Raw genomic sequence first — 10334 nt, forward strand, 5'->3', positions numbered from 1 at the left:
GACAACAACAAATCTGCCTATAAATGCACGCAAAACATGGTTCATAAGTCTCATAAAGGTGCTCGGAGCATTAGTCAAACCAAAAGGCATAACTAACAATTTATACAAACCATATTTTGTTTTAAAGGCGGTTTTCCATTCATCTCCTTCTTTTATCCTAATTTGATGATAACCACTTTTTAAATCAATCTTAGAAAAAATGCAAGAACCATGCAACTCATCTAACATATCATCTAAGCGTGGGATAGGATGACGATACTTTACCGTTATGTTGTTGATGGCTCGGCAATCAACGCACATTCTCCACGTCCCATCCTTCTTAGGTACAAGTAAGACCGGAACCGCACATGGGCTCATGCTCTCCCTCACGTGCCCTTTCTCCAACAATTCACTTACCTGCCGTTGAAACTCCTTTGTCTCCTCGGGATTGCTCCTATAAGCTGGTCGGTTTGGGATGGTTGCACTGGAAACAAAATCAATTTGATGTTCAATCCCTCGGATTGGAGGTAACCCATGTGGTGTTTCCTCGGGGAAGACATCCTCGTACTCCTACAAAAGGGAAATGAAAAATTAAAAGGACTTTTTATTTTAACAAGTGTATGTGAACAGTGTGCAACAAAATATTAAATGTGGAATTAAAGGAGACAAATATTTTGTTGACGAAGTGGAAACTCAATTAAGAGAAAAACCACTTCGGGGCAGCCAAACCCAAGATATCCACTATTCAGAAGACAAGACTAGATACAAAGTAGTAACACTTTTCCGTCCGGATGCTATTAATGGCCGTCCAGATGCTCAAAATTATAGAACTTTTTCTTAGCTTTCCAATGACACTGATTTTGTCCCAATCCGATATTTGAGTAAAAAGTTATTACCAAAATACCCGAGGTTGTCCGGACGGCTTGACCGAGCGTCCAGACGGTCAACTGCAACCGCCTTTCCAAAGTAGCACTGAAAGCTTCCATAACAAGGCCACGTCCAGACGGTGTTGCCCCAGTGTCCGGACGGTTGCACTTCGGCTATACGTAATTACCATAATAAGGATTGGAGCGTCCGGACCCTGAAGGCTGATGTTCGGACGGTTGAATTGGTGCACGTAATTTCCATATTTGAAGCTTGATCGTCCGGACCATGAAGGCTGACGTCCGGACGGTTGAACTTGGTATGCACGTTCTTGCCTTATAGAGGACATCGTCCGAACAGGATCACACATCGTCCGGACAGGATCACACATCGTCCGGACAGTAGCGGCCGTCTTCCCATAACTGTGTCTTGAGGAAGAAACCCTAATTCTTGTCAAACACTGAATGGCGTCTGGACGGTATAACCACGTCGTCCAGACGGATGCGCTGGAACACTGGGATCTTCTCGAACTCTGAAGAGCGTCCAGACGATTTGCCATTACATCCGGACAGATGCAACCTTGAACTGTTCGAAGCTTCTAAACACTGATGGGCGTCCGGACAGAAAGCTCTCGTCGCCCGGACGGATGTTGCTGACTGATGAGCGTTCGGACGGAATACCACGTCGTCCGGACTGCTGATAGGGAACCGAAATAAATCATTGAAAACTTCACATAATCTTCTCGAAGAACATAGCTGAAGAGTAGACTATGGATAAAGCAGCATCCCTATGAAAAGCAACAACATTACATAGAAGTGATTTTGTCCAACAGAATGCAGCCAACACAAAAACTAACAAACTCCCCCTTTGGCCATTCTGGGACAAATATCACTTGACCGGTTAAAAATACAATCCCGGTCCAAATCAAAAATTACTCCCCCTTTTTGTCACAAAGGAACAAAGGGAAAAACAGAGTAATGAGAAAAACCACACAACAATTACTCCCCCTCAATGTCTCAAAAGTACAAGGGTAAACAGAGTAATAATATCCACAGACAAAAACTTCTAAAATCCAAAACAATAGGAAAATAGAGAAAAGTCTGCAAGTGGCCCAAAAGAAGAGAAAAAACACATCTTTAATCCTGAGACCTTTGGAATTTTGAACATCCGATAACAGCAGTTAGTTTTCCGAAGGATCCATTTTTCAAACATTGTGCTGGGAGCCGCTGGATGTCATATTCCTGAACCAAAACCAACCAGAAATATCTCAAAAAATACCATTAGATCCTGTTAGTTCCAAAAATTATGTGGTATTTAAGACAGCTGTCAAATGGATGCCAAAGAAAAATATAAGCAATGCAGCTATTCATAAGGCATAAAAGATCAGCCCAGCACACTGACATAAAAGGATTTTCATGCATCCTATCTCAAGAAAATATCCCAACAAATATTCCAATATTCTAAGAGCACAAAAACTTAAAAGAATAATGGAAGACACAATGAAGATCATGGGATGAGAAGAGATTTGCAAAAAATACCAAAATCTCAGGAGAAATCCACGAGAAAAACACACAACATGATATGATAAATCAATAAAAATGCAAAGATGTGTGTATGGCAAAGAAAGAGAAGCAAGTCTTAAACCTATAGAGATCCTGTCCGGATGTGCAACTGATAGGTCAGCATATGGCAAGACTGCTCTTGTCTGGACGAAGAATAGGTCCGTCCGAATGCTTCACACTTGAAAATCTGAAACTTGAGGAAAATATGCAGAAAAATATTTTTCCCAAAAGTTAGCTTCAGAATACGCATGTATAATCAACTGATAAAGCAGTCAAATAGCATTGCAAAAATATGCAAAGATATAAATGAGAGTTAAGTATTCAATAAGCACAAATTTCCCTGCAGATAGAAATTTTAAATAGATTACTCAACTCATGCAATGCATGTGTGTGTGAAGACTTTCTCAATAAGGTATGAAATTCACTGATATGACAAAAAACAACCAGATTTTTCAAACAAGAGAGAAAATCAATGAAAGATCAGCCAAAAGTCAAACCTTATCTTACTAGGGCCTAGCCACCCTCATCTGATACACTCCCCCTAAGATGCAGCACCTAATTGTTTTACTTGTACCATGAAGGACAAAGTAAAATTTTTACTTGCACGTATAGGGCAAGGCATATAGCAAATTCAGCACATAACCAATGAATATATAGTTTAAAAGTGCATAATGTATATGATTTACTGCTTGATTCTTATGGTGCTACAACCTAGAGAGTGCAGGAATTTTTAGGCTCTAGGTTCAACTAGCATGTGGTCAATTTGACCATCTTAATCAAAGACCTCTTCTCTTATCTACAATTTCTTGAAGCAAAAAGTCAGAGAAGGAAAAGATGTACCTTAGGGGAGTCTTAGATAGTGCACATTTTCAATGCATGAGGAAAGTAACTATCTATCATTAAGATGCAACAGGAAAACTTAGCAGATATTATGCATAAACTCTCAATCATATATAAGCATATTTAATCAATGCACAATGAACTGAGATATCAGGCAAAAACACATGTAATATCTGAAAAGCTATCAAAATAAAGAAATAAAGTTCCGCATCTTCTCCCCCAATTTTTTTTTTTTTTTTTTTTTGTTGAAAAATGAGACAGAAAAAAAAAAAAAAAAAAAAAAAAAAAAAAAAAAAAAAACAACAAAGACATGCTTATGGAAAAGGAAATGACATCTAATCTCAGGATGTAAGGTAAAACCAAACCTGTCCTCATGGAGAGAGATTTAAAAATACCAAGACAGAAAAGCAGCCGCCCGACGTGCTTTAACTATCATCCCCAAAAAAAAATATCTGCAGATGTTTCTCAAGAAAACCAGAGAAAATATGGGGATAGAATAAAAGGTTCATCAAATAGAATGCAAGGCATGAATAAGATATGACATGATAAACGATGCAATGCAAACATACCTGACATGCACTAGGATTTAGGAACCAAAATCCTAAGCATGGGAAGACTTCACATTTACTAGGTGAGTCCACTCCCCCTCAAGGGGTGAATGGTCTCATCCTTCTTGACCCATACCTGCTTGACTCGTGGCGGTAGCTTGCAGGTCTTGCCCATGTTGTCCATTCTCCTTAGCATACCTTGCATCAGGCTCAGAAACCCTTCATAGTCATGGTAGCTAATGGGCTTCTGCGGCTTTCTCTTGTAGCGCCTTGATTTGTTCTTCTTTGATTTGACACTCTGATAGGAAGGAACAAACTGCTGCTGATGCCGTGGAGCCTGAAGCGCCGTAGGAGGTAGAGTGCCTGATGTAGCTCTAGTTGGTAGCTTCCTCTAAACCTTCAACTTCTGGAGTTGTGGGCATTTGGATCGGATGTGACCAGTGATGCCGCAATGATGACAGGTAGGCAAGCTTCTTTTGTTTAAATGCTTCTTTGTATTCTCTGCAAATTTATGATTAGTATTCTTACAAATAAGATTGCCTTTACCTTTTATATGTCTCCTATGCGGAGGGACATATTTTGCTGAGGAAGAATCTTCAACTTCATTTTTCCTCAGAGCATCCTACTTAATCCAAGGCCTGTGGGATTTCAACAAATAACGATTTGGCCTAATATAACCAATCTTCCCACAATTATGACAAGTAGGGACAAGTTTACCATGACCTTGTGTACCTGTATCTTTGGATTTTGGCATCACATGATTAGTTAAGCAAGAATTTTCTAAACAACTTGTATCTACTATCACAGGCTTAATATCAATAAAATCTATTTCAGAATCAAAAGCATGTGAAGTAGAAGTACTCATATCATCAACAATTGAAGCAGGCTTGTTAGAAATATCTGAATGAATACAAAGCATGCTTTTCAAATTATCACTTGAGAATTTTTTCAAGAGATCCTCAGATTCTTTTAATTTATTCTCAAGTGTATCAATAATGTTAAATAGCATAGTATTATCAGATCTCAAAAAGTCAATCAAAACATGCGATTCAGATAACTGAACAATCAAAGACTCTTTTTCTTGCTTCACCTTTTTGAGCTCTTTTGGAGAAACAAATTTATCTATTTTAGCAAAAACTTTAGCGAGCTCAATATCATGATTTTCTTCAGATAACTGAGAGAAATCCATGATAAAAGGTGTAATAAAAAAAATAGAAGTCACAAAGAGATGAGGATCACATTCAGAAAATAAATCCTTTCAACGGAGTGTGCCAGCTCTGATACCAATTGAAAAATAAATGGACTTCTAATTTTAACAAGTGTGTGTGAACAGTGTGCAACAAAATATTAAATGCGGAATTAAAGGAGACAAATATTTTGTTGACGAAGTGGAAACTCAATTAAGAGAAAAACCACTCCGAGGCAGCCAAACCCAGGATATCCACTATTCAGAAGACAAGACTAGATACAAAGTAGTAACACTCACATAACCCTGATGCAGTGGACGTACCTTGCTCTCAAACGTGTAACCCATCACGAGCGCCTCCCAACCAGGTCTCCTACCTGAAGGGGTCTTCAATGGAATCCTTTACCTTAGGGCCAACCCCTAAGATAGACTTCACAGCTGATCAAATCACACACTGGCAAAGCTAAAGAGCTAGCAGATCTTCAATATCTCCCTAAACACCCTCTCTAAGCTATGGAGAATTCACCACCGAATTCTATATTGAAAGCATGCCTAGAGCCTCTTATTTATAGGCTTAGGAAAACCTATTTTGAGTTAAAAATGGAGTCTGAGGCACGCGCGTCTGGACGGGAGCCTTGGGCCGTCCGGACGGGCCACGTTTTTCTTGTCCAAAAAGTATTCTGTTATTTTCTGCAGGGCCATCCGGACGGGAAAATATTTCCGTCCGGACGCTAATAATGGCCGTCCAGATGCTCAAATTACAGAACTTTTTCTTAGCTTTCCAACGATACCAATTTCATCCCAATCTGATATTTGAGTAAAAAGTTATTACTAAAATACCCGAGGTTGTCCGGACGGCTTAACCGAGCGTCCGGACGGTCAACTACAACCATCTTTCCAAAGTAGCACTAAAAGCTTCCATAACAAGGCCACGTCCGGACGGTGTTGCCCTAGCGTCCGGACGGTTGCACTTTGGCTGTACGTAATTACCATAATAAGGCTTGGAGCGTCCGGACCCTGAAGGCTGATGTCCGGACGGTTGAACTAGTGCATGTAATTTCCATATTTGAAGCTTGATCGTACGGACCATGAAGGCTGACGTCTGGGCGGTTGAACTTGGTATGCACGTTCTTGCCTTATAGAGGACATCGTCCGGACGGTAGCGGCCGTCTTCCCATAACTGTGTCTTGAGGAAGAAACCCTAATTCTTGTCAAACACTGAATGGCGTCTGGACGGTAGCGGCCGTCTTCCCATAACTGTGTCTTGAGGAAGAAACCCCAATTCTTGTCAAACACTGAATGGCGTCCAGACGTATAACCACGTCGTTCGGACGGATGTGCTGGAACACTGGATCTTCTCGAACTCTGAAGAGCGTCCGGACGATTTGCCATTACTTCCGGACGGATGCAACCTTGAACTGTTCAAAGCTTCTAGACACTGATGGGCGTTCGGACGGAAAGTTCTCGTCGTCCGGACGAATGTTGCTGACTGATGAGCGTCCGGACGGAATACCACGTCGTCTAGACGGCTTACAGGGAACCAAAATAAATCCTTGAAAACTTCACAAAATCTTCTCGAAGAACATAGCTGAAGAGTAGCATCTAGATAAAGCAACATCCCTGTGAAAGCAGCAACATTACATAGAAGTGATTTTATCCAACAGAATGCAGCCAACACAAAAACTAACAAGAAACAATAGAACTAGGCAAAGCGGTCAAGTTCGTTAGTGTTTAAAAGTGCCTCTTTGTACAAAAGTACAATCATCGGCTGTTTTGAAAACATTGCTCGCTTGATCTCACTCACTTTTGCATAGAAATTCTTTTGTTTTCTCTCTGATTTTCTCTCAAGGGCTGAACTTTGATTTTCTTTTTCTCTTTGATTTTTCTCGGCCTCTCTCTGATTTTCACTCTTTTTCTTTTGCTCACTCTCTTTCTTTTGATCACTCTCCTTTTGTAATCTCACTTGATCCTCGTATACTTGCTGCGGTGTCAATGGTACAAGAGTGATTGATCGTTGATTAAGTACAAAAGAGTACTTGTTCGTAAAGCCATCATGCTTCACTTGCCTATCGAACTGCCATGGACGCCCTTGCAATAAGTGTCCCGCCTGCATCGGTACTACATCACACAACACTTCATCTTCGTATTTACCGATTCGAAATGCAACTAACACTTGCTTGTTCACCCTTATCTCACCACTATCATTTAGCCATTGTAACTTGTACGGTCTAGGGTGCTTTACCATGGGCAATCCCAATTTCTCCCCCATAATTGTGCTTGCAATATTAGTACAACTGCCACCATCAATAATCACACTATATACCTTGTCTTTAACGTAGCACCTAGTGTGAAAGATGTTCTCCCGCTGTACTTCATCAACTCCTTTTACTTGCAAGCTCAATGCTCTCCTCGCCACCAATGTCAATGCGTCAGGGGCTAAATACTCCTCCTCAGAAACATCCTCCAATGGCGGCATGTCGTCGGTGTCGGAATCTTCATCATCGGTCACAATTTCACCATTGGCTTGCAACACCATGACTTGCTTGTTTGGGCATTGACTTGCTATGTGGCCCCTGCCTTGACATCTAAAACATTTAATATCACGATTCCTAGAGGTAGAGGCTTTGATTTTACCTTGAGGAACGTGGCTGGTGGTCGCAGACTTGGGCTCGGGTTTGGGCGTTTGTGACTTGTTCAGCGGCTTGGCATGACTCGATTTCCAAGAGGTAGAACTAGAGTTATGACCTGCACTGTCCCACTCCCTCTCTTGAGTTGTTGTTCCACTTTGATAGCCATATGCACCATATCTTTCAATTCCACATAATGTTGCATCTCTACCTTATCATGGATCTCCCGGTTTAAGCCAAGTAAAAATCTAGCCATTGTAGCCTCCCGATCCTCCTCTACATTAGCGCGGATCATAGCAATCTCCATCTCCTTGTAGTAATCCTCTACGCTTCGACTCCCTTGTCTAAGACCTTGTAGCTTTTTGTACAACTCTCGGTAGTAGTAACTTGGAACGAACCATTTTCTCATCACTACTTTCATCTCCTCCCATGTGTTTATTGGGTGTTCTCTATTCCGCCTCTTGTTTATCACAAGCTGATCCCACCAAGTAATAGCATATTCAGAAAATTCAATCACGGCTAATTTTACCTTCTTTGCCTCGGAGTAGTTGTGGCAATCAAACTCGAACTCCATCTTTTTCTCCCACTCAAGATATGCCTCAGGATCAGATCTACCTTGAAAAGACGGAATCTTCATCTTAATACCACCCAAGTTGTTATCTTCGCGATTCCTGACTTCTCTAAATCTTTCTCTAGGTCTCATCTTCTTCTTCATCAAAACCAGACCCATAACGCTCTTCATCCTCTTCCCTCGGTGGAACTCTTTCCCTTCTATGCAAACTATGACCGTTTTGTGGTTGCTCCTCACGTCTATTCTCCATCTGATCTATCCGTTCGTGAACCTACTCCATCTCCATCTTCATCACACGCCTCATCTCACTCATCATGGCCTCCATAAACACTTTCGGATCAGCCAATTTTGTATCATCTTCGGCAATGCTCTTACAACTATCGTGAGACATGATTGCTGCAAAACAAAGGTTAAAAAAAAAAAAAAAAAAAAAAAAAAAAAAAAAAAAAAAACCTCACGAATCACTCCCTTACGTGTTTACACTCAAGATGTGGATCACTCTCCACTCGTGTTTCACTCAAAAGAATATGGCTTTTACCCTCTGATGTTCTCACCAGTCTTGCCTTTTTCCACTCGATAATTCTCTTTCAGTTCTTTTGAAACTAAACAAACAACTCAAAATTTCCAGCAACAATTTACCCAGAACTAATTAAGGAATCTTAGATTTGAACACAAGGAATATAGAAATTTTCATATTAGAATTAGAAGGAATATGGTAGTTTGGAATTTTGGAAGCACAGAATAGTGAATTTTTTTTTTTTTTTTTTTCCGAACTCCTTTTTGTCTTCTTCTTCGAGTCTCTCTCTCTTTTCTTTCTTTCTTTCTTTCTTTTTTTTTTTTCCTTTTTTTTTTTTTGATGATCAACAACTAGCTTTTGAGAATAATGAAATAAGATTTCGAAATAACTAAGAGATGTGAGACCAGACCAATAGTTTAGACATCAACAAGACAAAAAAAGATTGAACAGATAGGGCAAAGGAAATTCGGCTAAGAAGAGATAAATGTTGTGGACGGCTAAAGAAGAAACACAGGAATGAAAGATGTTAAAGGATAGGCAAACCTGAACTAGAAACCGTGCTCTGATACCAAATGATGTGAACCCCGTCAAGAATAACGAGACCCAACAACGAAAGGGAACCCAAGATCATTTTATGGACAAATTCGAATGGAAGACCTCGACCCGTTGTTTATGACAAACAAGAACCTCGGTATAAGGAAGACGCCACAAACGGTGGTGGAAACTCTGTTTGATAAGTCGAGATGAACGCCACGGGAAATCCCGATAAGTTTGCGTAGTTCTTCAAAGAACCAAAGAGAATAAACCTCACAAGTTTTATGAATAATCAATGTCTGCATTTTCCATTGCTTATGCACCTATTTAAAGGGCTGAACATTACAAGAGAAAAAAAAACCCTAACATAGAAAACCTAATTAAAGCCGAAAATGGGTAAGGAAAGAAATCCTTACCTTCCTAAAACACACAAGACATATAAGGCAATAAAGGCTGGACGCCCACCCTCCTAATCAAAGCTAAAATAAATCCCTACTTGCCTAAAAAAAAGGAGAGCTGGAATAGGAAAGAAGAGCTGGACGCGTAGAGTCATATAGAAGGAAACAAAAGACAACATAAAAGGAAAGAAAGTGGCGCCTAGAATAGCCATGCAATCTGATCCTTCTAGAATAGACCCAAAATATTTCTTGCCAATTCTTAGCCTTGACCGGATCCTTCTAGAACTTGAATCAAGGTGACGATTCTTTGTTGCCCACGTGGATCATGCTCAATGGGCCTCCATGAATTTGCTTGAGCCCATAACTCTTGGATGAGTCCGTTGAGTACATCATTGAACTTCTTTGCTTGTGCTCTCGTAACCGGCCCAATCGGTACTTGAACGAGATCCTTTGAAGCGGTGCCTTGATCTCCATCAGAAGGTAGCACAACCAAGATTTGTATTTGGTCTTGGTCTGAAATTTGGCATAAAAATCCAAGGAGAGTCCCAAATATCCACTTCAGACCATTAGAAATAGAGATATATACATGCTCCCAACTTAACCACTTTACGATTTTTCAATAACCCTTTCCAAAGCCAAGAAGAAAGAGGGCTAGGAGAAGCCTTCATAAAAGAGATACCATTATTAAGATACTTATTTCTAAGGCAT

This window comes from Alnus glutinosa, chromosome 7 (genome assembly GCF_958979055.1).
Source record: "Alnus glutinosa chromosome 7, dhAlnGlut1.1, whole genome shotgun sequence".
In the NCBI taxonomy this organism is placed as follows: domain Eukaryota; kingdom Viridiplantae; phylum Streptophyta; class Magnoliopsida; order Fagales; family Betulaceae; genus Alnus; species Alnus glutinosa.